We start from the raw sequence: 23,460 nt of genomic DNA, 5'->3' as shown, positions 1-23,460 counted from the left end.
AGGAACCAGGTGCGTACTAACCATAGTCGACCATTTTAACTCTTATTTATACGCTTTTCCAATTAAAGATGAAAAGACAAAAACCATTGCGAAAGTTTTGGTCAATCGCCTATTTCTGGAACACGGTATTTTCCCTAGAGTTTTACTTAGCGACAATGGACCTTGTTTTAGAGCCAAATTATTAGACGAAATTACAGAATATCTGGACGTTAGACGATGGTTCACCTCGTCTTACATGGCAGCAGCTAATGGGAAGGTTGAACGTAAGCATAGGGAATTAGCTTACATGCTGGGAATACATGCAAGAGAGGAAACTGAAAATTGGGATGAACATTTACCACTTGTAGTCTTTGCAATAAATACGGCTCTTTCACGTTCCTTAAAAGAAACGCTTTTTTTTGCAACATATAAGAGATCCCAGAATTTTATTAGATGAAATACAAAACGAAAGAATATATTACAACTTAGACCAATATAAGCAAGAAATGATCATGCAAATGAAAAAAGCTATGGAACAAGTTAAAGACAATCTGGAAGATGCGAAAACAGAACAAAAAGAAAAATATGACCAAACAAGCAAAAATAAGACAAATTACTGTTTAGGAGATTTAGTTTATGTTTACAAAATGAATCTGGAAGGAACAAAAAAGTTAAAACCGAAATGGGATGGACCCTACAGGATTATAAAAATTCTACCAAATAACTTAACATATGTTCTAAAGCATCAGTATAAGGAAAAGGAAGAAGTAGTACACCATAATAGAAAGAAAAAGGGATATTTTTCAAAACAGTGGAAAACAGAGCCTATACTTTCACAGAAGAAGAAATAGAGGACATGATTTCACCAGTATATATCAGAAGACCATATGAATTTTACGACCTTTTTAATGACCACAAAAGTTGGGAGGAGTGGAAGGAGTATTTAGCCCAGTCTTGGCTACAAACTCTACACCACGAACAAGAGAAAAAAAGTAATATTCGATGCTCATCAGATACTAGCAATGAAGGAAATCAAACACAACATAAAAGTTTAAAATGTGATAAACCAATGATAAAACTCACAAAGGAAGAAAAATTGAAAGAAGCCAATGAATTATTTGATTTTCATACATTAGACTCACCAACAGTCTTAACGCAAAAATGGCTTTTGGAACAAAAGCCATCTACCAGACGCGAGCTAACAGAATGTGACACTGAAAATTCTTCTACAGAAACCAATATAACTAAACATGGGCCATCGTCAAGAAAACCCTCTATAAAAGAAAAATTATGGAGAACAGTAAAGAAACCAAAGGGGCAGCAAGAAGTTCCTTTGTCAGCAGCACAAGTAGCTAAAACACTTATGAAAAAGGCCAAACATCAAGAGAAACAAAGATTAAAGATATTTGACGAGGCAACAAAACAGCACTCGGACTCAGAGCCTTGTAAACCACATCATAGAGACCACGAAAAAACTTGCAAATATTATAAAGAAGAAAAGCAAAAATTTGGGGTCCAAAACTCGGACCAGGAAACGGAGAAAGGCAGAATAAGCACAGCCCCCAGCAGATTAATATTTGAATAAAACTATCATAACAAAAAAGAAATATTAAATAAAAATAAAACGAGTAAAAAGCCTCTCCAGAAATATATATATTTTCTTTTTATAATCAGCATATAAAAAACATCAAGCTTTTCTTCAAGTATAGATCGCCAGTAAAAATTATTATTGTCACGTTCTAAAGCTAAAGTATTATCTCCGATCTGAAGTGACATCATAGCTTCCTGCAAAAATTTTGTTTCCGATACGAGATAAAACTTCACGAACGGTGTAATGACAAGACTTGTAAAAACGAATTAGGCTTCATTTCATAAAATTAATAAGGCCACGTAACTTTTAAATGGGTGTAGGAAGCAAATTGAATTATGCATATTCGAAATCAGCATTAAAAGGCAATTCTTTTGATGTGTATATTGGAAAAATATATATATATTGAGGGGATAATAAAAAAACGAAGAAAAATAGTTTGCCGATATAGGGTCAGTGGAATCTAGCAGATTTCGAGTTGAGCTCAATCACTGCTAGTGTCTCCTTTTTAAGGACATGCAAAGCATCTACTGACCTTTGACTCTCTGAGGTGACACTTTCAGTTGAATTTGAAAAAACTGTTTTTAAGAAATTTAAAACTAATATTAATAAGAAAAACAGCAAAAGTTTACATTAAGTGCACTACATGTATAAGCTAGCTGTCATCTTTTTATAATTAGTTATAGTCTAAAATAATACTTTTTTATTAGTTACAAATGGTAAAAAGAAAAAAAACAAATTTTAAAGAAGCGCTATAAAGGTTTAAGCAAAACTTAGAATAAGCTTAGAAAGCAAAAAGAGCGCTAGGTAAAGGAAACAAAAAGCGATATAAAAATAAATTATAACCTAAAAACTTACCAGGAGGTAAAAGCCAAGGACAAAATCCATTAAAAATAAACCAAAAATTAAACCTCATCGTCACAAGCAAACGACAGTAGTTCAAAATAATAATTTTGACTCTAGCGATGTTTTGGATCTGAGAAAACGAACTGGCATAGAAGAATCCTAGTTTAAACAATTGGTTTTCACCTGTGCCAACCCAAACACCCAAATCCCAATCCGTTGAACCCTAACACAAACTAAACAGTATCTACTTTTTCTTTTAAAATAAAATATAGCTTTACACAACAAAAGAAAACTCGCAGTAATGAACACTGAACAGAAATTCATTCTTGTAATTCTCCCAGATTCAAGCTTATCAATAAACCACAAATAAGGAACACCGAATTCAAAGTTATTTAGCCTTGCAACGGAAGTATTGTCTCTCTTTCTTTGGCAAATAAAATAGTAATTAAATCTGGGATAAAATTGGCAACCAGTATATCGTAAATACTGCATTCTAAGGAAGAAATGAAAACTAGCGAATGCGGGGCAAAACTTAATTAAAAGTGTTCTAAAAAAAATTTGCTTAAAAACTACAGAACTTTTTTAACACAAAAACATTCGAAGAACAAATTTAAAACGATTTCAATAATTACAGGTTGCAAAAATTAGACAACCCGCCCCCCTCACCTCTTAAAAATATGGAGATAATGAATTTGACCATAGAAGGGCAATTAGCATAAAAACTTGTTAACGGTTTTTGAAAAATACGCGAAACATAAATATAGGCTTATAAAAGACCTATCTTACTGAAAAAGCGGGAAAAGACTTGGAAAAACCCTTAAGCTCCATTGAAAAATAGAATCAAAAAAAAGAGAAAGGTTAAAGTTGAAAATATATACAAACGAAACGAAAAGGAAAATAAAATCAATGAAGTCAGTTAAAGTAGGTTATATACGCCTATTGAACTTGCGGAACGAACTAGTATGAAAATTGTACTAAATAAGTACAAATAAGTAGCATTAATACTACGGAGCCACCGTTACATTGGTAAATGTGGGCTAAGATTAATAGAAACTTTGCAAAAATGCTCAAAATAGTCAAGAAAAGAAATTTGGCTCCCTTACGAGGAAGTTGTTTTCAGAAACATAACTAACATGGCATAAAAAATTTAAAAATAAATCTCATAATATTCATAAGGACTTAATTTAAAGTTGAAACCTAAAACAAGACCACTAAAAGTGGGAACGTTAAAATGAAAATAGTCATTGTCACTTGTATGTCAAAAACTGAATTACTGTGTGCCATGAAGGCCCGGCATTGTATGAACAAGGGCCACATTTCTGATAAAAGAATAGACCAAGCAAAAATTGTGGCAACAAATCAAAAAGTGTGACAATAATATAAATAATTAATTATTGTGTGTGCAGGTTCATAATAGTCCTTTTAGCTGTAGCCATGACAAGAGGACCTGAAAACGTTATAAGGAGCTACCAGAGGCCAGTCATGGTAAGCGAACCTTCAGAGTACAGGCAAAGTCATTTGATAATGGCATTACAGGCATCAGATGAACAGCAAAATTTTTTTAGTTCATAAGATATAAGCTGTCAATAAAGCCTTAAACCAGAAAGACAATTGAATCTGAAAAAAAGCGAGATTACAGACAAAACATTATAAAACTGTCTAAAGCTCCTAGAAATTCAAAAAGAATTGAAAAGCTTAAAAGTCTGAATAAATAAACAGGCTTATAAGCTAATGACAGTTAATGACACAAGTGGGTTCGAAATAGAACCAAAAATTTAAAAAAAAATGTGTATAGACGTATATGTGAAAAGTTATATAGTTGTAACAAATGTAATTGATAAAATATCTACTTGTATAAATATATTGTAAAAGCCTTTTATAAGCATAGAATTATATTTAAAAAAAAATTATTATAGAAATATAAATAGAAAAGTTGTTCTATATGAAATATTGCCAAGCCCTTATTTAGAGGCTAATCGCAATTATCAGTTATAGTGCATAAATTTATTTGTCGGAGTTGCTTTTGTTTTGTAAATATTTTAATTGCAGTTAGGACTTATCATATAAAAGTCTTGACGGACTTATTTAAAAGTTGTACAAAGAATAAATATTGCAGTGATTAAATAAATTATTAGAGTACATAATTATTATTTGTTTTTAACAATTAAGTTATGTATCAACATAACTTTTGTTAATATATATTTATACATATATATATCCTAAACTATCCATGTAAATATAGTGAATTGAATGTTGAGTATTTGGGTTTTTTTTTTATGTTTATATCATTCAAGAAGTATCCTACATTAATACTTCATAAGCAATTAACAAAATAATAATTGGAATTATATCCAATGCTAATCTATACCGTTTATTATTTTTTAATGCTTTAAGTTTTAAACAGTAGTTAAATATACTATCTAGTTTTGCGAATTAAAAAAAAATACTTATATAAGCTATTACACAATGCTTATATATATATATATATACTATGTTTTTATCAACTTTAAGTTTTAACTAGTGATTTAATGTTATATGTAAATGTTTGACCTCGAGTCAACGTATTCATAGTTTTTATTGTGAAATAATCCGTTAAGTATTAAGTTTGAAAGAATAATCCAGCAAGAAACATAATGTTTCGATTTAAGCGGGATATTATTTTTTGGAGTAATTAAAAGAGAGAAAAGTAATGAAAAGAATTAAACTTTACAAAATTGAGTGTTTCTTTCTACTATATATGTAAAATTTTATGCTTTTATTTGTATTCTAATGTGAATATTTATTTTAGATACAGTTTTAGCTATTTTTCTTGGAAATCAAATTTTTCGTAGCATCTTTTCGGATCCATTTTTCTTTCAATCATATTTTGACACATTTTTGGAAAGTAACAAATTTTGAAGCCACCTCAAATATATCCTGATACTATCATCTCATACCATCAGAAACCAAACCATACTTGATCAACTGATATTTGGAAACTATAACAGAAATACAGACTTTACTACAAGTTCATCAAAAGTGAGATAAAATCAGAACTTAATTTAGGCCTAGATATTGTGCTACATAGCCCAAATGGCTTATGTTATTGAAATATGTGAAAATACTTTGTGCTGGAAAAATATGTGAAAATTTAAAAATCAATAATGTTATTTATCCAAGGTAACTCTAAAACGAAAAATAAACGGTAGATCAACCACATCACACAGATAAATTAAATTATTAATGGGAATTAAATTTAAACTCAAATAATTCATAAATTTTTATAATATAACTTGAAATCAAATTTAAGCGAAACAAATAATATTAATTTTAAGACACTTGGGGTCAAATTAAAACAGAAGATGAATATAAGAAGGGTAAAAAGAGTATTTTTCAGTCCTAGAGACAAAGAAAAAGAGAAACAAGGATGAATTTCGAATTGAAATCCTTCGACAGAAAAGAGCAGGGCCTATATTTGGACCAAAAATATGACCCTAAGGAAACCCATTTAGGGTATATGCACATAATGACCCAAAGATGGCAGCATAATAGCTGTAAACAAAATTAAGTTGTTTTAAAAGTAAAATATTGAGAATTGGGACAATTCTTCTTTAAATGGGGAGCATTGTGGTAAAGTTTTCTAATTTAGTTAATTATTGATTGAGTAAAAATATATTAAGACGCAAAAACAAAGTTTCAAAATACCACTGTTTAAGATAAAGATACAAATCGTGGAATGTGTGGGCTTGGAGGGAACTTGCTCAATAACCAATTTCCTGGCTAAATGTGTCAATGTACCGGAAGGAGGTGGTTAGTTTTCCATATATATACCCCGATTTTTGAGACTGAAGGCAGACCTTTTGACTTGCTGGGTGAACCTCTGCCCGTATATTTTCTCATTAGAAATACCTTGGGATTTTGTTAGATCAGTGTAACCGTCTCTATCTTTTCATATATTATTGTAGTTCCTCAAACTTTTGGTCTACTCAGGGAAGGCAGTCCCAATAGGATATCTATATTTGTAATTAAGATGCATAGATTAAATAGAAGTGTTGTATTTTAGACTTTATATCAACAATTTATCTTTAGCCCCTTGAATACACCCATTAGGTACGCCTTATTAGTTCAGTTAAAGCCGAAGGCGCGCTACCAAAGTTAAATTACCTTAGGGCCAGAGTTTATCTCCCCTATAAAGGGAGAATAAAGGCATCTACGACTAAAACACCCAAATACCATAAATATACACTTCACAACAGCATGTTTCTAAAAAAAACTGGCTAGTGAGAAAAAATTGTAATTTTTAGCTGATTCAGGAATAATAGTTATTATTTTCCTTAGTCTTAACAGTAAAATGTTATTTAGAAAACAAATTTGCAGAAATTTCTGCAAAGAGCTAGAAAACCCTCACAAATGACGTCAATTTTGCTGTGATGTCATTTTTGAGGTGTTATAGGCTATTTTTTTTTAATTTTGCAAGTTCAGTTTCTTAAAAGTATTTTACAATTAAGACAATTCAATTCAGACCGGTTTTGTTAATACTTCACACTTAAATTAAAAATACTCACAAATACATTTAACAAACAAATTCTGGGCCATAATCCATAATTATTGGCCCTCTAGGTCAATTCTGTTGAGGAAACATTATATAACACTGTTAAATATATCACATAGTCGCGGTCCTCCCTATGCCTACCAGCATTAACTCAAATTACCTCCATACTTTACAAATATCAATAATAAAACTTAACTTAAATTTCAAATTCAACGGGATAATACAAGACCTGTATAGCTTATAATTTTATTTAAAAAAAAATAAAACTCTCAATTTAACATTATGAATTTTTTATTTATTTTCATTTATTTTTAAGCATAAAAAATCCTATTAAATTATTTACTATTATTAAGGCTTCTTACTCAAATGTTTTTTTCAAATTTAATTTGAATGAAGCAAGGCTAGGTTTTCGTTTCGTTTTAATTCCTGTGGTAGACCATTCCATATTCGTGAACATAAAATATCCAAACAAAGATCAGACCAAACGCATGTCCTAAACGGAACAACCAACAGGCTTCTATCTCCTGATCTTCCCTGACGTGTTTCAACTTCTGAAAAAATTCCTGAAAAGCGTTTTGTTAATAGAGAATGAAAAGATTTGTAAACAAAAACTGATCAATTAAACACTTCCAAACTATCTAAAGAATATAAAGAATCCGTTTCTTTAATTAGGTTTAATGCTTTTTTATTTATTTATTAATAATATTCGTATGAACTTTAAATATCGCCAGCCATACAAGAGAGCAATATTAGATGTCATTGAATCAGTGCGGAGTACAGAAGACGAAGGATCTTAAAAAGAAAAAAATACTATAGTTTTTTCAAAATACCCAGATTTCTTGAAATGTTTAGGCCCAACGCTGCAGAATGTTGTTTAAAAGATAGATTTTCATCGATACACACCCCCAGATCCACTATCCGGTCTCTGAATCACCCCTCTAGATGTTTTGAGACCTTTAAAAGAAGGCTGGAGCTTTCTTACTCGTGAAAATAGCAAAACATGAGATTTATTTACATTTATCTTTATCTTGTTAGCATCAATCCACAAACAAAGACGCTCCATTGTTTCTTGTCGTCGGTGAACCAGTCCCTCGCCCTCTTCATTAGCACTTCCAATGACGGCGTTGTCTGCAAAGCCCTGCAACACTTCGCCCGAATTCGGATCCAGACTTAGGTTAGACAAAGAAGTGATATGGCACAAAATGCAGCAACGAACTAAGCGGCGGACAAAAATAAATTGTAAATCATTTATGTGAATAATGAATAAGAAAGTGCCAAGTATTGAGCCTTGGGGCACGCCGCAACTCATTGTTTTTGATAAATAATGATTATTCCCCACAATAACTACTCGATCTTCAAGATAACATTGAAATCACGAAAAAATATAACCTCTCACTCCGATATAGTGTAACCTACCGAGTGGTATATCATGGGATATGCAATCAATCACCTTCTTTATCAAGAGTATTGTCATAAGGATTTCACCCTGATCCTTCATTTTATTTATAAAAATAGAAAGAGAAGCAATAGCGTCCTCTGTAGTGTCCAGGACGGAATCCAAATTATCGCAAATTCAAAAACCCTTAACTTCCAAAAAAATCGCAAGTTGTTTATGCATTGGTTTTTCAAAAATTTTTGAAAATGTCGAGAAAGTGAGATCGGCCTGTAACTTAACACATCCAATGGATCTCCCCCTTTAAAAACTGGGATCACTCTTGCTTTCTTTAGATCAGCTGGAAAAATGCCTGTTTCATATGATAGGTTCATCACAAAAGTTAGTGGTTTAACCAAAACTTTAGCACTTTCCTTTACAAAAGAAAATAAAAATTACAATTCCTGAATCAGCTGCAAATGGCAATTTTTTTCTTACTAGACAGTTTTCTTTTTAAATATGTTTTTAAACTATAGGTAACATCAATACCTTTGGTTTAGATTAATGGTTTAATGGAAACCCAAGCAAGCACCTACAACATAAAAGCACATATAAGCAAGCAAGCAATTATAAGCATACGGAGTGCACGTTTAATAAGCAGAGCGTCTAGCACAGCATGTCAATGCATCCTCATTCATCCTCCTTCTTTTGATAACTTCAAAGGTTGAGCCTGGTGGGTGGCTTAGTGATTCGGCCAGAACGCGTGGTGCCGCGTAGCGGCAGTCTTGGTCGTTGGGTTAGGTGCGAATGGATCGTGGAAGAGACTCTGCAGTGGCAGAATTTGCTATTGGGGTATCAATCTTTCGGCTGGTGTGTTTGCAGCACGATGTGGTGTTGGAAAATTTTTGGGACTCGACGGAACGTAATATGGATGTTCGATTCCTATTTGGGCTCGAGGAGATGTGTGGGGTTGCTCTCCAGGCATACTGGGTTCTGGGGACGTTGCTTCAAAATGCGGCTCGGTGGGCATACTTTGGTTTCTCTCTATATCTGTTGCCTGTTTCGTCTGTAGATCTTTCAATTCTCTGTTTAAAGAATGTAGGATCGTGGCGCATATTCGTATTTTTCCAGTATCAGTGCTTTCTGCCACCTAGCATTGTGGTCAAGCTTCACCCAGACAGTCTGATCCTTGAGCAGTGGTTTTAGGTCCTTTGAGTGTCTATTATGCAATTTAATTTGTAGTTTCTGTTGTCTTCTCTGGTTTGTTGGAAAGATGAGGGTGGAATGACCTTGGAATCTAAGTGTTTGGGAAGAACTGGTAAGACAGATCTGAGTTGTCGGCTCATCAGCAACTATGCTAGTGAGGCTAGCCCATCGACAGGGGTGTTATGGTACTCCAGCATGGCCAAGTACGGATCAGACTGGTGTTCTACAGCTTTGGACATGATCCGTTTTGCCGTCTGTACTGCTTTTTCGCTAAATCCATTTGACTGTGGATAGTTTGGGCTTGCCGTTTTGTGGTCAATGCTCCATTTGTCTACGAAGTCTCTGAATTCCTTCAACGAAAACTGAGTCCCGTTGTCTGACGTCAGTGTTTTCGGGATTCCGTGTCTGGCGAAGTGGGCCTTCACTTTGGTGATCACTTGCTGTGATGTGCTAGTTGTTAGCTTATCGACTTCGATGAACCTGCTGTAGTAGTCAGCAGTGACTAAATACTGAAATCCCATGAATTCAAATACATCAGTTCCGACGTGTTCATATGGATGGGTGGGGATTTGAGATGTTATTATACTCTCTTTGGCTTGGTTATGTGCCGTAGTACCACAAGTACTGCAGCTGCCAATCATGTTCTCAATATCTTTTGTAATGTTTGGCCAGAACACTACCATCCTGGTTTGTTTTTTGGTTTTGACCATTCCTAGATGGGAAGCATGCAGTTGGTTTAAAATGTGATTCTGAAATGTTTCTGGGATTATGATTCTGTCGCCCTTCAGAATCACGCCATCCATGTATGTTAGTTCATCTCTGTGATTCCAAAACTTGAGTATTGCAGTGTGGCATTTATGACGATGATCGGACCACCCTCAGTGATGGTCTTGACCAACACTTGTAGGTTTGGGTCTATCCTTGTTTGCTCTATGATTTGTTTGATCTTGTTGCCGCGAATTGCGACGGATTTGAGAAAGCTCAGTACTGCAAATTTGGAGTCATGCTGTGAGTCTGGATCTGTTTCGGAAAAGTGTGATCTTGAAAGGGCATCTGCAACTGGAATCTCGGAGCCAGGGCAATATATGACTTGTATGTCATAGTTCTGAACCGCAATCATCATTCTTTGAAGTCTTGGTGGAGTTTTGGATATGGGCCTCTTAAGTATTGACTCGAGAGGCGGTGATTAAAGTGGCTGTCCTACCATATATATATTTATATATATATATATATATATATATATATATATATATATATATATATATATATATATATATATATATTGGCAAAAGTGTTTGCAAGTGTATGTTACGGCTAGCATTTCTTTCTCAATTTGCGAATACCGTTTTTCTGCTCTGCTGAGGGACCGGGATCCAAAGGCAACTGTTTTGCTGTCGACGACTAGTTGGGCTCCTAGCCCATGTTGAGAGGCATCTACTATGACTTCCACATTTCTGCTCTTATAGTCAAAGTATGAGAGGTTCTTGCAGATTGAGGCTTGGATTTGCTTCCTTGCATTCTCATGCTGGGTTGTCCAGTTGGAAGTCTTGGTTTTACACAGTTCAGGCAGAGGGTGGTTTACAGTCAAGAGGTGTGGGATGTATGCTAAATAGTTGTACATGCCTAGGAGCACCTGTAGCTGTTCGTGTGATTCTGGTACTGGCATGTTCACAATTGCATTTGTCTTCTCTCGATCTGCTTTGATCCCTTCAGTGGTCAGCAAGTGCCCAAAGTATGGAATGTTTATGGCATTAAAAATACATTTATTTTGGTTGAACCTTGCTCCCTTTTCCGTGGCTCGTTGTAGTAAAAGCCTCAACTTGGTGTCATGATCTTCTGTATTTGCTGCAGTTCCAACAATATCATCTATTATGAGTACAGTGTTGAATCCTTCAAAGATTTCCTCCATCTTCTGTTGGAACTCGTCCTGTGCTGACTTGACTCCAAATGGATATTGCTTCCAGTGATATCTGACAAACGTAGTGCTAAAGGTGGTTAGGAGAAATGACTCCTCATCTAGCTCCATGGGCCAGTATCCATGTCTTGCATCCAATTTGAAAAATTTACTGGATCCTGAACATTTTGCTGCAACATTATCAAATGATGGTGTTGGGCGGTAATGACACTGCACCCATTTGTTTAGATCAAGAGGATCAAACAAATCCTGAGAGATCCATGTGGTTTTTGGACGACTACGATTGAGTTTACCCATTCAGTTGGTGTTGTCATCTTCTCAATAATGCCCTTGACTTCTAGGCGATCAAGTTCTTCTTTGAGTTTTTCTTGCAGGGCAAATAAGATTCTTTTTGGTGGTTGTACTGTCAGTACAATTCCTTCTTTCAAGTGGATTTTACACTTTCCTGGGAGTTTTCCTACACCTTCAAAACATCTCCATATTCCTCAAGTATTCTGGCCGTTTTGGGTTTCATTGTGGGTGCAGGTTCATTATGTACATTCAGAAGAATTTGATCAAATTCATATTCTGACTTGTCTTTCTGCTAAGGATTTGCTTTGCGATCAGTGTTGACAACATGAAACTGGTGAATCTGTTTCTTGCATTCCTTGTAGCTGATACATAGCTCTACAAACCCCAAAACCTGTAATCTTTCTCCGGAGTAGCTTGTTAGAATGTCTTTTTAGGTTGCAAATAAGGTTTAAGTACCATGCTATTATAGTCACTGAATGAAAGAACGTTTGCTTCAGCTCCTGTGTCTATCTTGAAGACTAAGTCTAGTTTCTGATCAGCAATTCTTATTACAGCATCTAGCCCATCTGCGTGTTTCACTAGCATGCTGTTGACAGTTTCAATCATGAACTCACTTGCACTTATTCCTGCCTCTTGATGACTTATTTCACTCATAACTTTGCTTTTACATACTTTGGCAAAGAGATTCAGTTTGTTGCCTTTTGAACATGTTTTGCCCCTGGCTTGGCAGTTGTGGTTCTAGGTATAAGGTGCACCACACCACAGAAATAGCATTCCTTGTTGCTGTACTGTTTCTTCAGGGCATCTATTTCTTGTTCCATCACAGGCACTGAAGTCTTATTAGCAGCTGTCATTTGAGCTAGGGTTTCCTGTACGGATTCGATGGCACGGCAAGTCTCTATTGCTCTGGCAAGGGTTAATGTATCTCCTTCACTTATCAATTTCTCTCTAATCCTGTCATTCTTAACTCCAAAGACAAGACGATCTCTTATTAGGTCATCTCTACTAGTACTGAAGTCACAGTTTTTAGCAATTAACTTGAGATTGGTCACATATTTTTTTATACTTTCATTACCCTGGCCCTGCTTGTGGAAAGTAAATCTTGTCACTATGGGGTTTGATATGGATTCAACATGGGCTCCAAATTTGTTAAGGTAAGTTTAAACCCTGGTTGTCTCAGCATTTGTTAGAGTCCATGTGCTGAAAATGTCTCTTCCTTTATCACCAACCCATATCAATAAATACAAGCACTGGACAGCCTGGGATTTGCCTTCCAGTGGTCCAGAAAACATTAATTCACAGTGTTGTCTGAACATTTTCCAGGCAGATTTAAGGTTTGCTGATGACCAGTCCAAAGACGGATGTGATGTACTATCCATGTTTACTTTTTAACTTCTGACACCATGCAATATCTTTGGTCTAGATTAATGGTTTAATAGAAACCCAAGCAAGCACCTACTACAAAAAGCATATATAAGCAAGCAAGCAATTATAAGCACAGGCAATACATATTTAATAAGCAGGGCGTCTAGCACAGCATGTCAATATTCTTCAGTAAATATGGAATGTTTTACCTTTTGCGGTTCTATTAAGGGCTCAAATGAAATTTTTCTCAGTAACAATTACTAAACTATGGAACTGCTACTACAGCAACTACTAACAACTCACTGCAGCACCAAGCAGCCTGAGACAAACACAGTAATTTACATTCCTCCTCCATCCCAATCCACTCAAAGTTTCCCTTTCCTTATGACATCCTCCAGCCCCAACTTATGCCAACCTACTTTCTATTTAGACCTAGACAGTTGGCCAAAAAGAACAATCTTTGGCAATCTGTCATCCTTCATCTGCAGAACATGCCCTAGCCATCTCAGCTTTTCTCTCATTATAGCCATAGAAAGCAGGCCTGAAGCACACTTTGTGTACAGTCTACTGTTTGAAATATGGTCGGTCAGTCAGGTACCCAGAACAATCCATAGGCAATTTCTCTGGAAAATATCTAGCAAATCTTCCTCCATCTTTTGGAACACCCATGCTTCAGAACCATATTTGACCAGTGTCATCACTGTAGCTTCTAATATCTTAACCTTGGTTTACAAACTTATCTTTCTATCCTTCCAAACTTTTTTTTTACTGTAAAAAAACACCCTGAGTCTTTAATATTTAACTTTTAACATCTTCATTGTATCCACTCTCTTTACTAATAGTACTACCTAGGTAAGTGAAACTGTCCATTTGATCAATCTTTTTGTTACCTAATGTCACCTTTTCATCTTCACTAGTTCCTAGCGTTAGCAACTTCCAGTTCCAAAAATTAGTCTTCTTAACATTGCATTTCAAACCTATTCTAGCACCCTGAACTTGCAAACCCTCTAAAATTTTATTCATTTTGTACTCACTTTCATCTAGGATCCTCAAATCTTCAGCATAGGCTAATCTAGGACCAGGAAAGCTTTTCTGGTAGATTTGCAGTGGGCTGCATAATTTATCTAAGATGAAAGTAAAAACGTCATTTAATGCCTTTTTTATACTTTTTCCTAATTCAAGAATTGTTTCTGGGGCTAGTTGCATCTTTAGTGCTTAAAGGGGCCCCAAAGGTATTTTATATGAATAATGAAAGAGCATAAAAAAGCATCAAATTGTCACATTCTCTAGTATTAAGTGTTTCTCTTTTCTTATATGTGTTTTTATTTACAGGTTGTGACCTGGGTTTTATATTAAATTGGCCAATTTAATACCTGGCTTCAAGAAGATACATGGTGTCATGATGGATACTGAAACTCCTTGTCCTGAGCTGAATTGGGATTCTCCCAACCTCAAGGAAGCATGGTCCAGGTTCAAAAACCACGCCCCTGATGTTCAATGGTCCTTTGAGCAGAAAAAGTGCAATGTGCCTACCTCCTCATCTGGTTGGGGGAGAAGGGAAGAGACATTTTCAGTACTTGGACGCTTGCAGAAAAAGACAAAATCGAAACCTACCTGACAGAGTTTGACAAACATTTTAATCCGAAGGCAAATGCTATCTTTTCTTGCTATGTCTTTCACAAGCGTGAAGAGTTGGATTGAGTAGTATGTCACTCAGCTAAAGATCCTGGTGTGTGATTGTGCATACACAGCAACAATCAGTAAATGAAATGGTGCAAGATATACTTATCTGTGGAGCTAAATCTAAAAAAAAATACAAGAAAAGCTTCTGCACTCAGAACCAGACCTTACGTTATCTGAATCAGTACAAATAGCACACATATATACAGACTCAGGCATAACTTAGAACAATGTTGGCAGAACCCACTAACCACAGCATACCAATAAAGCAAGAAAAAGATGCCATCAGGAGAAACTCAAGACACCCTAACAGGCAGATGCAGTCAAGCCCAGCCAAAGACATTCCCCTAGCTGATGCTCTCCCCCACTTACACATCAAGAGAGAAGACCAAGAAATGCACACTAACCTCAAATGCTACATCTCTGCTACACTCAGTGATAAGATTACTTCCAATCAGCAGTAAAAACCTTTCACAGTTAAAACGAGAAACCTACCCAGATCCAGAGCTTACCACCATGCGGGAATGCATTGAAAACAGCTGGCCAGCAACCAGGAGCCAGGTTCCAACTGCAGCAGCCAAATTCTGATTTGTCAGAGACCAACTAACTGTGGATGGATGGAAAAATGGATCTGACCACTTCTTGCTGAAGACAAGGCTAAAGTACAGACTTAGCTCAAGGAAGACTACTATGCCAAACCAGAAAATAGACATGTCAAAGCTGAAAGTAGATGAGTACCAAGAAGCATTTGTCCTTAAACTCTCAAACCACTTCGCTGTCCTTCAAGATGACACCAAGGAGGCAATCCCGACTGATCAGTGCCCCAAGATAAAGATTGAGAAGAAATGGAGCAAATTCAAGGACCACATCAATGAAGCTGCCTCAAACATACTTGGGTTTGTCAAGCATAAAACCAAGAAATGGATCTCAGAAAAGACACTCAACTCTCTGTCAAGAAAAAAGAAATGACCAACAAGAAGTCCCCCACATACAAAGTGCTACAACAAGAATGTCACAACTCGGTAAGACCTGAAAAAAAATCCTACTGGTCTAATATTGCCAGTGATATGGAAAGAGCCACATCACGGAACAATACACGAAAACTCTATCAGATACTTGGAGAATGCACTGGGAAGAAGAAGCAAACTACCATCCCCTTGCTTAAGGCAAAGGAAGGGAAAATACTCACAAGCAGCTAGGAACGTATCAAAAGATGGCGAGTTCATTTCCAAGAGCTATTGAGACCAGGAGACAAAAGTAATTGAAAGCAACTACTTACAGCACTGCAGGACCCCCTGCACAACCAGGCTTATGAAAATGTATGTACGGACCCACCCTCCAGGGATGAAGTAATTAAGGTGATCCAAGTTTTTAAAAACCATAAAAGCCCAGGAATAGATGGGATTCCTGCCGAGTTACTGAAAGCTCTCCCTGAGGTGGCGGTGGATGAACTTCATAGCATGATAACTGAAGGCTGGGACAAAATACATCCCAGATGACTGGAAGACCTCAATAATTGTCCCTATCTTCAAAAAAGGAGACCAAATGGACTGCAAAACTACCAAAGTATATCCCTTATCCCCATTGCTGCCAAGCTGTTTGCAGTCATACTTTTAAATAGATTCAGAGACAAGAGAAACAGCTGATTGCAACCCAACCAAGCAGGATTCAGGCCAGGTATGGATTGCTGTGACCAGATTTTTAGCCTGCAACAGATCCCTGAACACCAGTTTAAACACCAGCAGGAAACAATCCAAATCTTCATAGACTTCATTACTGCATTTGATTCAGTCCATTGTTATGCAATATGGGAGGCAATGAGAGAGGACAGTGTGCCTGAGAAGATCATCAATCTGCTCAAGGCATACTATGCTGGAACAAAGGCTTGGGTAAGAGTCAATGGCGATCTTTCAGATCTGGCCTTGATTGAGGAAGGTGTATGTCAAGGCTGTGTCCTTTCACCAACTTTGTTCAACTTTGTCATCAATTGGATCCTCAAGGTTCTGGACAATTATAAAGGCGTTGCAGTGAGCCGTCCTTCTCCATCACAGATCTTGACTATGCTGACAATGTGGACATGCTTGCTGAATCCATTGCAGAAGCCCAGGCTATGATAAATGATGTGGCAGTCAAGGCACTTTTGACTGGTCTCCAAATAAGCCTACCAAAAACAAAATCCATGCAAACATATGGGGTGGATGAAACCCCTGTGACCCTAAATGGTAATCAGATAGAGGACATCCAGTTGTTCAAAATACCTCGGATTGATGGTCAACCTTGCTGGCAAATCTTCAGAAGAAATACAGAGCTGCATATTGTCAACCTGGAGTGTCTTCCTTCAATTATGGAAGTATCTCTGGAAGTGGAGCAAAATATTGCTACGCACAAAGCTCTGAGTGTATAAAGCTATGGTTCTCTCTGTCCTCCTCTATGGATGTGAAACGTGGTCACTTAAAGCAGCCCAAGTGTTGAGCTTGAATATATTCAACCACAAATGCCTGCGCTATATCCTGGATATCCGCCTCTCAGATAGAATCTTGAATGAAGAGGTAAGGAGAAGATGTTGAGATCGCCCACTTGTTTCTGAAATTGTCAAGCAGAAGAGATTGAGATGATTTGGCCACAAAATGCACAGACCACATGACCACAAAAGCAAAAGATGCCTAAGATTTCAACCACTACCTGCATGGAAGAAGAGGGCAGGTGGCCAAAAGAAGACATGGCTAGCAACAGTTAAGTCTGATCTGGAGCCAATGGGGGGATTCCGAAAATACGGTCGTTGCTGGGATCGCCAGTGGCTGGAAATGGTGGAGCCTGCCACCCTTGAGCGAAACCTATGGAAGGAGACATGTCTTCATCTGCTGGGCACCACGATGAGTCTGGATGCAGCTTGAACATGCAACAAGTACAAGTAAGTACAACTAACTGTGGTAGAAGACATCATAATGAAAGATGATTGGTTGGTCATACCACAGACAATGCAGAAATCAATCTTGACCAATCTTCATGCCTCACACCTAAGCATGGATAAAACAAAGCAAAGAGCCCACTCCATAGTATACTGGCCTGGCATGAACTGTTCTGTCAAGGAATTCATCAAAAACTGGGATGCTTGCTGTATGTATCAGAGATCCAATCCAAAAGAGCTGCTTCTGCAGCAGGAGATCCCTACCTACCCATGGGAACACATGGGAGTCAGCCTCTTCTACAAGAAAAACAAGTTTCACATGGTATCAGTTTAACTACTACAGTAGATTCATCAAAATTGATGATATGGGCCTAACCACACTATCTGTACATGTAATAGATTGCCTGAATTGCCACTTTGAAAGACATGGCATTCCACACCTTATGACAGCATATAATGGACCCCAATTTAGCACTGAAACATTTAAGAAATTTGGAGAGGACTGGGGCATAAAGAGCTGTTGGAATTGCAAAAGCTCTGATTAAGAAAACTCACAAGTCTAAAAAAGAATTGTTGCTTGGCTTGCTCAAATATAGGAATATGCTGATAGATGGCCTGGCATCTCCAGCTCAGCTTCTCATGAGTAGGAATCTGAGGTCTACCCTACCATGCACCACTGAGCACTTCAGTCCAAGAATCCTCCCCTTCAAGGAATCCAAGTGCTCCAGAGAAAAAGAAAGGGCAAACCAGAAATTCTATTATGACAGTTGCACCAAAACCCAAAAGGACTTGCAAATCAGCCAGTCTGTGAGACTCCAGGTTGAAAATGGTACCTGGGAAAAGGTGACTGTTATCAAGGAGTCAGAGCAAGCAAGGTTTTATAGAATCAAAATGCCAAGCAAGAAAAGATACCACCACAACAGGAGGCATTTATGAGAGACTGTGGAAGACTATACCACTATGTCCAGTCTGACAGATACAAGAGCAAAAAGACAAGAAAGCCATCGCCCTGGTGCAACCCTCTGCAGCAAGCAAACTCACTTGAGCCAATACACTGTCATGTCCCACCAATGGAGCCAGAAGATATACCCACCATCCTCCAGGTCCAAGAGACTAAAGAAGCAACAGAACAACAGTGCATCCCAACCACCAGAAGTGGATGCCAAGTCAAGCCACCCTCAAGACTCAACCTCTGAGTACATTGTTCCTTTTAGTAAAGAAAGGGGATGTCACATTCTCTAGTATTAATTGTTTCTCTTTTCTTATATGTGTTTTTGTTATAGGTTTTGACCTGGGTTTTATAACAAATTGCCCAACTTAATATCTGGCTTCAAAAAGATACAAAATGATGTTTTCACTTTCATTGTAGCTAAATTATGTGGCCAACTGAAAATTTACCATGAAATTTACCCACCCACTCCTCTAATGTGCAAATGTATACCCTGAATTGGAATATACCATGAATTGTTGACAGCAAAGTTTTGAATTGCAAAATTCAGCACTATTTTTGTAAACAGCATTTGAAAAACTTGAAACAGTAGGAGATTGTTTTATTTTTGAGTTGCCTCATAAATGAGGTTTAAATTGTTATAAATAAGTATTTTTGGAATATGTTACTATTAAACAACTTATTTATTAAACTAATTTATATGTTTTTAACCACTTTTCAATAACTAAACTAGTGTTGATAACTTCTTTCTGGGGTTACAAAAATTAAATACCTTTGGGGCCCCTTTAAGAGCTCAAGATGTAACTAGCCCAAGAAGCAATTCTTGAATTATGAAAGAGCATAAGAGCATCTTAGCTAAACTATGTGGCCCAATGCAATTGTAAATTATGTGCCCATACTCTATTTCCTCCCTATTTGATTCTGTGTTCTCCCATTGCCTTTTCTGTGCTCCTTAAGACAAAATCTATCAAAATGAGCAATACAAATGGGTATTGAACACAGCTCTGCTTAACTCCTGATTTAATGCAAAACCAGCTACTAAACACATTTCCTACCTTAACTGCAGCAGTGTTATTCTTGTACATAGCACTAATTACTTTAATGCATTTGTCAGGTCTACTAGCCTGTATAAGGATAAACCTTCACCAAAGCTCTTTTATAAGCTGAATTGAATGCTTGAACTATTATAGAGCATAAGAAAAGGCATGCTTTCACTTTAATCCTAGCTAAATTATGTCATAAGCAGCATATTTATCATTGTGATTTTTCCTCCTGAGGATTTTCTGATCTAGAATTATACCTTTACTCCATGTAGTTCCACAAATGCTTTTTATCACGGGCCAAGCCCAATGTAAGAAGAAATTCTGGTAAATTTCTAGTGGGCCATATAATTTAGCTAAAATGAAAGTGAAAACATCATTTGATGCCTTTTTTATGCTCTTGCATAATTCAATAATTGCTTTTGGGGCTAGTTGCATCTTTAGTCCTTAAAGGGGCCTCACAGGCATTTCAGTCTTGTAACCACACAAAGAAGTTTCAACACTAGGTAAGCTATTTAAAAGTGGTTAAAAACATATCACTAACTTACAAATAGTAAGTTGTTCAAGAGTAATATGGTTTAAAATACTTATTTAAAACAATTAAGACCTCATTTATTAGGCAACTCAAATATAAGCCATTTTCCTACTGTTTCAAATTTTTCAAATGCCATCAACAAAAATAGCATTGAATTTTTTTCAATGAAATTGAATATTAGCAATTCTAAACTTTGCCATTGACAATTCAGGGTATATATTTGCAAAATAGGGGTGCAGGGGTGGTAAAGTTCATGGTAAATTTGCAGTAGGCCATATAATTTAGCTAGGATGGAAGTGAAAACATCATTTGATACCTTTTTTTCTACTCTTCCATAATTCATACTAAATACCTTTGAGGTCCCTTCAAGGGCTCAAGATGTAATTAGCCCAAGAAGTAATTATTCAATTATGAAAGAGCATAAAAAAAGGCATCAAATGACATTTTGGTAAAATTCAACTTTAGCTACTTTTGGCTATCTTGGAAAGGGGTTAGGTTAGGAAAATGAAACTTTCAGGGATGGGTCTATAGGCTAAATTATGTCCTAGAAAAATACTTTGAAGTACCTACCTCCAATCCTTCTCCCTCTAGAGGGTTCTGAAATTTGCCAATATGACAGATCTATACCTATTAAAATCTTAATAAAACAAAATTTTACCATAATTTCAATTATCAGTTTCTTTTTCTCTGGCTTTAATTCAGAAAATGCAAACAATTTTTAAGCCATATCAATGTTTTTCTTTCAAAATTTATGAAATGTGTTTGCATATCTTGAAACCCTTATAAATTGGGATTAAGCAAAGTTGTGAAGCTCAAAACAATTTAGTTATACTTCATTTAACCAGAAGATCTATTTTGCAAGGTTTCACTTTAATAACACAGATTTTAAAAGTCATGAGGTGAATTGTTTGTTGCTCATATTATTGACTTATGAATAAAGTAAACACACTACTCAATGCCTTTTTTTTATGGTCTTTCTAAATATAATAATATTTTTTGTTGGAAATGAATTTTACCCCCACCCCTATATATACCAATTCAGGGTAGGCTATATATTTGCACAATAGGGGTGTGGGGGTAAATTTTATTTCTTATGTAAATGAGAGGTAAGTTTAAACTTCCCCCCACCCTCCCCTAATGTGCAAATATATACCCTGAATTGGAGTATATAGGAGTGGGGGTAAAATTTGTTTCTTAAAAAAATGATTATTTTATTTGGAAAGAGCATAAAAAAAGGCATCAAGTGGTATGTTTACTTTATTCATAAGTCAATAATATGAATAATGAAAAATTTACTGGTCATCAAAGGTCAGGATCTTTTAGAAGGAGAAGGAGTGGGGTAGGTACTTCAAAATACCTTCCCGGGACATACTTTAGCCTGTAGACCCATCCCTGAAACTTTCATTTTCCTATCCTAACCCCTTTCCAAGATAGCCAGAATTAGCTAAAGTAGAATTTTACTGATGTGTTCACTTTCATCTTAGCTAAATAATAGGCTATTGTCCACTAGAAATTTACCAAAATTCCTCTGTAGGATGAAAGGTAAGAACGAAATATACATTAGGGTTGTTCATAAATAATGAAATAAAGCGTCTTCAAAATGGCCAACAAGTTGATTAAATCTATTGCCCAACATATATTTTGACTAGGCTTAGCGTCATCCCTAAGCTAGGCGTAGCCTTTGATAGTGTCATTTATTTAGTTGGAGATTCCGGGGATAGAAACTGGTCTCTTACCTAGAATTTTACCAAAAAACCTAAAATTAAGATGTTTGATGACGATCTTCTCTTAAAATACTACACGGTTAATATAAGCTTAATCACAATCAGAAGTGCAATATTTTTTAAATTTGAACTTATTGCCTTTCAGTCAGGGTTGCCGCCACAAAGAAAAATCACAAATTTTCACTAAATTCACAAGAACTCACCAGTTTCTCACAAAGAAAATCATCGAAAATCACCAGTAATTCACCAAAATCACTAGAAAAATCATCAAAAATCGGTGGTCAATAATGATAGGCTTCTCATCAAAAAGACGCGTTGGGCACCCTGAGCTAAGACATGATTTTTTTCAAAGGCTACTGCTCAAGAAGGAAGAGAATTTATACCAAAAACCAGAATTCCAACCAAAACTGAAATTGTGCCCTAAAATCCTGTTTCTGGACATAAAGAACTTTTTATTTATTTAAATACTATTTTATTTTTTTGTCTTTACTTTGCAAATTCTTTTCTTTTTCTTTTTTCTAAGTTTCCATTGAAAAGAATAACCACAATAATCCTATTTCGTTCTCAAACTGAATTTCATTGGCTTATGAGTGTTTTTAATCCCCCTGACACAGTAGGTATCCTTAATGGTAATCTTTAGCTCTGAAAAAGACGACTCAAATGGTGCTGATTTCTTATATATTTCTTTTACCTCTGGAAAATTGTCATGGGTCAAGTCTCAGCTAAAATATCGGACAAGTGGTGATAAATCTTATTTTCCTGGTTGTTTTGACAAGAACCTTGCTTTGCCCGTTTATCTAAAAACTGTAATTTGAAGGTATCATACAAAAGAAGCATCTTAGCAAAAAACGCAAGGGCCAGAGAGCACGCATTTCTACCTACCAGCAGAAACAGATTACATCGTTAAGTTTTTAACAGCATTCCTTTTACGAACCCACAACTTCACAAAATGCACCAGGCGGGGCGGCCCCCTCACCCTGTAATAAATTCTGCAATAAATTTATTGTCGCTAGCTCCGTTAATTCGTGTCCTCCATTAATGCGTCGGTTTGTGACCTCAAGAATAAATTCCAAAAATCTACTTTGAATCTTCGCGAATTTTAGGTCTAATGCTACAGTTTATCTTTAAACTAACTGAAGGGATCGTGAATACTTACAGTATCTTAATAGCTATCCGTGAGTCCTGTCCTCAAATTAGAAATTAGAAGGATGACTTTAGTCGACGACAAACTATTTGAAGTATAGAGCAACATTTACTATTATTCATTAGTTCCATATTAGGCAGAAATATGTGTTCGTTAATTAACCGTCCTTTCTACTACAATTTAGCGAAAACCCTTTATTGATCATGTACTGGTCTTAAATGACCGTACGAATTATACAGAAGAAAAGAAAATCGGTCAATATTCAAATAATGTCAAATCAAAACCTGTAATTCAAATCATATCAAATATAGTATATTGTAATAAACCATATTAATTACATAGGATCATATCAAGTTGCAGAAGTTTGTGCAGGAGATTTAAATAAAA

General features: G+C 36.0%; 1 protein-coding gene across 1 annotated transcript in view; it reads right to left on the bottom strand.

Moving 5' to 3' along the window:
- LOC148949034 (uncharacterized) overlaps nucleotides 1-22,074 on the bottom strand; it is a 55,449-nt gene extending 33,375 nt beyond the window's left edge. The window contains exon 1 of the mRNA XM_089094188.1: nucleotides 21,942-22,074. The gene's annotated coding sequence lies outside the window, so the exon portion shown is untranslated. The remainder of the gene's footprint in view (nucleotides 1-21,941) is intronic.
- Nucleotides 22,075-23,460: the final 1,386 nt, after the last annotated feature.

Source organism: Artemia sp. Qi Xiang Cuo, chromosome 9, assembly GCF_049724085.1.
Source record: "Artemia sp. Qi Xiang Cuo chromosome 9, ASM4972408v1, whole genome shotgun sequence".
Lineage (NCBI taxonomy): Eukaryota > Metazoa > Arthropoda > Branchiopoda > Anostraca > Artemiidae > Artemia > Artemia sp. Qi Xiang Cuo.
The sequence above is the reverse complement of the archived record's forward strand: the minus strand, read 5'-3'. Positions and strand labels throughout refer to the sequence as shown.